The 8,235-nt window shown below is 50.7% G+C and overlaps 1 long non-coding RNA gene across 2 annotated transcripts; it reads right to left on the bottom strand.

Annotated features, from left to right (window-relative positions):
• Window positions 1-3,438: 3,438 nt before the first annotated feature.
• Window positions 3,439-7,432, bottom strand: LOC311585924. 2 transcript variants are annotated; one of them, XR_014775382.1, is made up of 3 exons: window positions 6,379-7,432; window positions 6,140-6,226; window positions 3,439-4,246 (listed from the first exon to the last, which is right to left on the bottom strand). It is a non-coding gene; the product is annotated as an uncharacterized lncRNA (long non-coding RNA). The 2 variants fall into 2 exon arrangements; XR_014775383.1 differs by having other exon boundaries at window positions 7,102-7,432.
• Window positions 7,433-8,235: the final 803 nt, after the last annotated feature.

Raw genomic sequence — 8,235 nt, 5'->3', positions numbered from 1 at the left:
GTGGCAAATACATGGGTGTTCTTTTGATTAAGTTCTCAGATGCTCATAGATCTTACCAGCGCTTTTTATGTGTATGATGTATATTAAGCTTGTGAAAATACATTAAAAAATAAATGTGTATGAGGCTATTTCAGGAATCCAAAACAGAGATAAAGCGAAACATCCCACCCCGTTATTGAACCTCTGTGCCAAACGATGGGACCGTCCCTGTGTCCTGAGTCATGGTTCATCGTTCAAAAATAATGTGGTTGCTGTAGGGCTAGCCGTGGTGGCCAGCGGGCTACAGAGCATGTTTCCTTATCTCCTCTTCCTGATGTTGGGGGTTGAGTGGGGGGCCTGGTGCATGCTAATCTTCCTGCTCCCGCCCCCTGATGCTAAGATGACAGGGATATGCTACTGTGCCTGGCTTTTCCATTCGTTTTAGGTCAATGGAGTCGCGGTGTGGCCGCCCGGCGCGGAATGGTCAGTGGTGGGGTCCTTCAGAGGAGAGCGGATCCAACGCACATCAGCTCATGTGCCAAGGACCCCCTTCCCCTAGCAAATGCGAAAGCACCTCCCTGTGTGTTTTCTTTAAGTCTCTTTCAACTTCCCTACATGGAGAGAGGGTAAGGTTGGTGAAGTTGTTTAGTTTTCGGGAGGGGGGGGGTTCAGGAGATGGTGTCCAAATCTTGCTGAGCAAAATGGACGCAAGTTCGTCCGATTCTCTGGTGTCCGTTTGCAGTGTTGCTGTAGCTCTTGAAGGCTGCAGCAACAGAGGAAAGGTTCTGACCCCGAAAAAGCCTCCTTTGTCTCGTTGCTGGGGGAGCCTGTGCCATTATCCTGGCCTCCTCCAAATTCCAGGTGCTGCCCAGCATCCATTTTTGAACCTGCTCACATCCTTCACGCAGCGCAAGTGTCTTGCTCATCCTCTGGTCCCTGGTGGCTGGAAGGCTGGCCCGGCAATGCTGGGATCAGGTCGCGGAAGATGTAGAGGCTTCCGTCCGGTCTGCTTGCAGGAAGCCAGCTGCCTTGTCGTGAGAATGGGAGGGGTCTAGGGAGAAACTTGCAAGGAAGAGGAAGTGAAGTCTCCTGTCAGGAGCCAGCTGCAACTTGCTCTACAAATGAGAGCACGCATGGGTGAGCTCTCTTAGCAGTGATTCTTCTAGAACAAATCCAGGTGGAGGACAGCTATGCCCACAGACAAAAGCCCTGAGCCAGAAAGCCCAGCCAAGATACCCCTGGAGTTCTGACCCACAAATAGTGAGATAATGTGTTTTTTGTTGTTTATTTTTTGTTTTAATCTGTTAGATTTAGTTCTTTATTCGTCTATGCATGAGTAGTGGCCTGCATTTACATATGTGCACCACATGTGTGTCTGGTACCCACAGGGGCAGAAGAGGGTGTGAGCCACCAAGTGGGTGCTGGGAACTGAACCCAGGTCCACTGCAAGAGCAATGGGTGCTTTTAACTGCTGAGTCATCCCTCGATTGGCGAGATGGTGCTTCATTGTTCTAATAAGTCACTAACTCCGGGGGATGATTTGTTACACAGCAGTGAGTAGCTAATATAGACATGGAGGTGTTGTACTCTGCTCTAGGGACCACGGGACAATGTTTGCTAAAAGATGCAAAGCTCAGGCTAGTGTGGGTTCTGCGCCTGCCCTGCTTGTCAAGAGGAAGGGTTAGAGGCAGAGAGCTAGCTTGAGAGTCTCCTGTCACAGTGCAGGCGACGACCTTGGAAAGTCTGGTTAGTGAGGATGGAAGGAGATACCCCTCCCCTGCCCTGTACTATGCCCCCATTTGGCTCGGAGAAAGCTAGTCTCAAAGTGACGTCTCTTGGTCTCTTCCTCGACCTCCCTTTTCTAAAATAATTTTTTCCCATTTCATTTTTCCATAAATAAAAAGGCTGACTTGAGGCTGCTCAGGTCACTTCCATCTGTGGTCTTCCAACCTCAGAGTTGATTGTGGTGTCCTTAGTGCCACAGGGATGGGGGGGGGGGAGAGCGCCAAGAGCCTGTCTGAATTCTTAGACAGACTCCCTGGGACATCCAAAGGCTGCTGCTGGCGACACATCACGCAATGGGCACACCTCCTCAACTAGATTCCTTCTCCTTTCTCCACATACTCTGAGCGGCACATTACTGTTGTTACGTGTTTATTAAACTGTAGAGGGCTATTCTATGACACAGCTAGCCCTCCCCCACCCCACCCCACCCCACCCCCACTAACCAAGACAGAGACCTAACGATTTATTTAATCAGCTTTTAGCACAGTCACTGGTCAGGTACAACTAATTTCCTAAGCTAGTCTGGTTATCCCCAAGTTACTTGCCAATACATCGTCGTCCTGTCTGGGCTGGATCTGGTCCACCAGGCCACATCCTCTTTCTTCATCTTCTTCCTTCTTTCTCCCCCAACCCCAGGAACCAAAACTTCACCTACCTCTAGTCTGCCCAGCTACAGACTCCAGCCCTTCTGTATCAACCAATCAGCAGTTAACAATGGAGCAAAGCTTATCTGTCATTGGGGGTATGTGAGAATGCACAGGGCTGGACAGCAGCTGGATCCTGGGGGCCAATATTTAGCATTTAGATACACAGCAGCATCAGACCAACCCCCAACGCATTTCTTCTCTGGAGTTCTCTCTGCTCTTGGTGCCACCCAGGAGTTAGAGCTAGTGTGGCTGCAGGCGAGGCGGTGAGACATCCTTCCTTCCTCTGTTACCTGGAAGAGGGGGCTCAGCAGTTAAGAGTGTGTGTGGCCCCCAAGGTTTGCTCCCGGCGCCCATGTGGTTGAGTGGCTGACAACTGCCTGTATCTAGCTGGGGGGGGGCGTGTCCAACACCCCCTTCTAGATTCTGTGAGCACCTATGCTCACACATGGGCATACACATACACACATAATTAAAAATAAATAATCCTTAAAAGAATAAAAGCCCTCTGGGCTAGAATTCTCCTAAGAGTCCTGTCACATTGCTACCTGTATGCCTATGGTGTTAATGAGTTTTTAAATAAAATTATTTTTTAACGATTTATTATTATTATTAGTATTAATATTACTGGTTTTTCCAGACAGGGTTTCTCTGTTACACAGAGCCCTGACTATCCTGGGCTCTCTCTGTAGACCAGGCTGGCCTCGGACTCACAGAGATCTGCCTGCCTCTGCCTCCCATGTGCTGGGAATAAAGGTGTGTGCCACCACACCTCGCAAGAGTTGGTATTTTTAATTGCATTTGCGTATGTGCATGAAGGTGCTCTCAGAGGAGTCAGAGCCCGTGCAGCTGGAGGTGCTGGGAATCGAACTCTGGTCCTCTGGAGGAGCAGCACATGGTCTTAGATGCTGAGCCATCTCTCCAGTCTACAGTAGATTTTTTTTTTTTACCTGAAAGGACAATCTGCCCGTTTATCCTCCTTGAATCCCAAGCCCTGGACCTTTCAGTTTTCTCTCACTAAACAGACCACCTGAGACAGAGTCACTTGTTTATTTTGATTGCTAGCTCTGGAGCCAGGGAAGTCTAGCATTGGGTGGCCGTGTCTGGGTTGGTGAAGGCTGCTTGTTGCTTCAAAGGAGGCTCCGCCTCTCTTCCTCACAACTAGATGGTCCAGTAGCTAGCTCAGCACCATGGGCGACACACAAGAAACGTGCTAACTCGTTCGTGAAGCCGCCGCCTGTCCCAACACGTTGATTTGGGGGAATGCTCAACCCACAACTATGGGATGTCAAGATCTCATTACCCACAGATGTTAGGTGTTAGACGGGAATGCTAGCTTGGGAAGCAGAGAGCGTGAGGCAAGAAAGAGGAGGGAGCCCCTGTCTCCCCGAGCGGAAAACCCCTATTCTCAGAGCTCAAGTAGGACGGGGCGGTTTGTTTACACTGGCAGTTGGGGGCCTCTGTCCCTGTCCCTGAAGGACCTCCACTTTACAGCAGTTTCCTCCCTGCCAAATGTCCTTCTGGTGCCAGTCTCTGCCATCCATATTTTTAGCATATGGCCTTTTGGAGCCAGAACTGGCCCTCCCACCTCCCACCGACAGCTGGGGCTGTGTGAAGAGGGCACTTCAGGTGGGCCTGACAGGCGGGAGTCTGTTCCGCTGCCAGCCTGTCGACTGCCAGTGGTAGAGAGAAAGCCTGTCTCCTGCCTCTCTCTCTTTGGCGGCAGACGCCAGACAGCAAATCGGTAACCGCTCCACGCAGAAATCCCAAGCGGAGGGAGCCGCTCCTGAAACTGCCTTCCATGAGTGACAGTGACACACACCCCTGTCCAGGCGATACTGGAAGAGAGGAGCCCATGGGGTGTCAACAGCACCTTTACAGATCTCGGAACAGGTCCCGCGCCCAACCCTCTGGGATTCACAGCATGCTTTCTTGCACCAGATGGAGTCTGGTTTTGGGAACAGAGCTGGAACACACGGGAAAGAAGCTGGAGAAAGGGTCAAAAGACCTTCTCACTTAGGTCCTGCTGGGGCTGGGCAAACAGACACAACTGCATGGCTGAGCTCAATGCAAGTGTTTTCTGGAATCATGTTTTCCTTTTAATGACAATCAGACATTAAAATGAGTGCATCATCTGCTCTCTGGATAATCCCATCGAATAAGAAAACGATCTTGCTTATGTGAGTCTGCCCAAGGCTTGACTGCCAGCCTGCTGTCCCAGTGGGGGGCGATTGAGCCTCCAGGGGATGGGTCTTCAAGGAGGATGTTAGGTCTGTGGGGAGGGGCAGGCCTTTGAAGAAGACCCTGAGACCGTGGCCCCCCTCCTTCGTTTCCTGGCTGCCTGTGACTCCAACTCTACAAGCAGCATTTGGCTCTAAGTGAAAATACAGAGGTAGGCTGACACTGTTTGATTGCTTGCAGACAACACTGACCTGTTCACTAGCACCAAGCAGGCATGGACTCACATGCAACTTGTTCCGGCAGGGAGTAAGACAGGTGATAGAGACACTTGTCCCTCCCTTGCCTCTCAGGCTGCTGAAACAATGGACCCCAAGAAGTTAGAATGCTCTCAGGAGCGCAAAGCCTGGGCCGGTCAGGGGAATTTTTCTCCTAAAATAGATTTACAGATTGTACAACCACCCTGCAAGAAAGACCATGGTGGGTCAGTGAGGGGCAGGACCACACCTTGACCAGGACTACTAGGATATGCCTAAGGAACCTGGCCCTCTACTTAAACCCCCAAGGATAGACTTGGGGTCACTACCTCTCTCTGTGTCCCTCTTCTCAGTGTGGCCACAGTGAATAAATCTCCCCCTTCCTGCTTTTCACAATGCATTTGGCTTTTTAAACTGGCTTTTAATTAAATATGGCTTTTGAGGTGGGGTACAGGCTAAGAACGGTAACAGTGCTACCTATAACTTACCCAATTATATTTGGATCACATGACAAGCAGGCATATTAAATACACGTCTTAAAAACTAGGTTGGAGGGGCTAGAGAGATGGCTCAGAGGTTAAGGGTACTGACTGCTCCTCCAGAGGTTCTGAGTTCAATTCCCAGCAACCACGTGATGGCTCACAACCATCTAGAACGTGATCTGATGCCCTCTTCTGGCCTACAGGTGTACATGCAGAGAGATCACTGTATTCATAATAAATAAATAAATACATACATACATACATACATACATACATACATAAATAAATCTTAAAAAAAAAAACTAGGTTGGAGAACTTGAACCCACCAGATGGTTAGAGGGTGCAGCGCCCTGGCCTGGACGCCATACGGCGGAGAGCATCTAACACTGTGACACTGACATTTTATCTGATCACACAGTGTGCCATCAAGGGACACACAGACGGAGAATGTGCAGCTGTCCCCTGGGCTTTGCCTGAGCTCAGTTAGTACTGCATCAGTTGAACTGCTGTCTGTCTGTCCATCCGTCCATCTGTCCGTCCATCCAGACCCAGTCTTCCTCCCTGCCTCTAGCTCCATTCAAGCTGGAAGCCTGACCCCACCCCCCACCCCTCACCCTCCACCCTCAAATTTCTAGCTTGGCTCTATGTCTCACAGTGTAGCCCAAGTTGGCCTGGAATTGATAGAGGTCACCCGCCTCTTCCTCCGGAGTGTACAGCCAGGCCAGGACTGGATCTGCTAATATCTGAACACCAGCAGTGACACTCCCTGTGTTTGCCCAGGCTGAGTGTAAGAGAATTTAACGTTAGCATCCACCTGTGCCTCTGCCTCCTGTAAGGCCTCTTGGAACTCCTTGGTGACTGCTGCTGTGGCCTCCTTAGCTCTGACAGGCACTCCATCGAACTGTGAATATATATAGAAACATTTACTGTGTGATGAGTAATGTGTGATCAGAGTTAATCGTAGTAAAAGAACTCAGCACGTGCCAACAGCCAGCTGCCAGGCGAAATGGGGACTACTCGGCAAATTGTAACGGATACAACTTGTAAACTTACTGTTGTTCGATACATTCTGACATCGGGAGAGACGCAAGCCTGTTATTGGTTTTGCCTAAGAGACGTAACAGGGTCAGTGTTCTGGAAGTCCAGTGTATGCTGGAAGTCTCCACTACAGCCTCTGCTTCACGATGGCAGCCAGTCACGCCATTCCTGGGGAAAACGGCTTCGTGAGAAGAAAGAGCACAGCCGCCAAACAGTTCAAACGGGAATGCCAGGGGTCATCAATGGCCCCTTCGTGGTTTGTGTGGGGTGGGGGTGGGGCCGAGTTCAGCAGTTAGCATCCACCACTGTGAAACGATGTGGTTACCTGGAATTTGGAGGGGTTTGGAGCTTTGCATGCCGCTTTGCATTTTGCCACCTGCAGGAAAAGGCTGGTGAGAAAGACAGCTTAGGGACAAGTCAGCTTGACCACGGGGCTGGGTGGGGCCTGAGTTGCATGTGTGTAGTATTTTTTTCTTTTTCTCTCCCAGAGTTCCAGATTGGGTAAATCAAGTTAATTTCCAAAGGTTGGGGAGCAGGACAAAGCTGGCGGCGTCTCTTCTGTTGGAGCTGTTGGAGGAGGCGTTAAGAGTGTTCGGATGTGAGTGTGCGGCATCCAGTGCCGCACAGGCCACAGGACCTGCAGCCTCGCTTCTCCTCTCATACTGTGCCAACCGGCACCTGCTGAGCCACTGACTGTGCATCTCGAGCTAATTGCCTCCAAGGGGCCAGGGAGCTTACCTGAAAAGGAGCATTGCTGGCCCCAAATCCTGCCGGCTTAGGCTGTGAAGCCACGCCCACCCACTTCCGCCACGTGATCCCCGACTTCCTGTCTTCAGCCGACGTGCGGTGCTGTTTTGTGTAGCTGTAACCCTCTTCTGCTAAACTCGCTACCCTTTGCATTCGTCGTTTTTCTGTTGCTGTCATAAAACACCATGACTAAGGCACCTCACAGAAAAAAAAAGAGCTTATTTTGGCTTTCAGTTCAAGAGGGTTAAGTCCACGAAGCCGGGGAGGGACGCAGCATGGCGGCGTGGGCCTGAACTCAACGTTGTAAACCACAAGCATGAATAAGTAGGTAAGGATGCAAGTCCCCGAAGTCCACCCCCACTGACACACTTCCTCCAGCAAGGCTGCACCTTCTAACTGTCCCCAGACAGTGCCTCCAACCAGAGGGAAATGCTCAGATGCCTGAGACTGTAGGAGACGTTTCTAATTTAAACCACCACACGCCCGACAGCCCATCTCTCCTGAGCTTGCATCTGGGATGTTCCAAAGAGGTGCTTCGTAACCAGAGCCGTGCACGCCTCTTCCCTGTTCCCGGAAATAGCCGGGCCATTGCTGCAGTGAGCAGCAGGATGATGAGCCCGCTTCCTTGTGTCTTCCGAAACAAGGATTAGCAACTCTACCAGAATTGGGGGGCGGGGGGGGGGGAGGCAGATAGTTCCGCACAATTTCAGCTCATACTATAACCATCACTGTGGAAAGTGTTTTTGTTTTTGTTTTTCCGAGACAGGGTTTCTCTGCGTAGCCTTGGCTGTCCTAGACTCACTCTGTAGACCAGTCTGACCTTGAACTCCCAGCGATCCACCTGCCTCTGCTTCCCCGAGTGCTGGGATTACAGGCATGGCACTCGACTGGTTTTGGTTTTGTTTCATCAAAGGTAGTTACTTTAGGGCCCAAATTCCCAGAGCCGGCTCTTCCTCTTAGGTGTCTGTGAAGTTGCACCCCACCAATAGGATTATTTTGGTTTTGTTCATGTATTCCGTCATGTGGTTCCAAGGTTGTTATTTTCCTCTAGCGCCGCTGGTATCTCAAGCACTGGCATCCTCAGGAGCCTTTGCCTGGTGTCCTCCCAGCCAACAGTGGAGGGAT

The sequence above is a fragment of the Acomys minous genome (assembly GCF_964271855.1).
Source record: "Acomys minous genome assembly, chromosome: 16".
NCBI lineage: Eukaryota > Metazoa > Chordata > Mammalia > Rodentia > Muridae > Acomys > Acomys minous.
The sequence above is the reverse complement of the archived record's forward strand: the minus strand, read 5'-3'. Positions and strand labels throughout refer to the sequence as shown.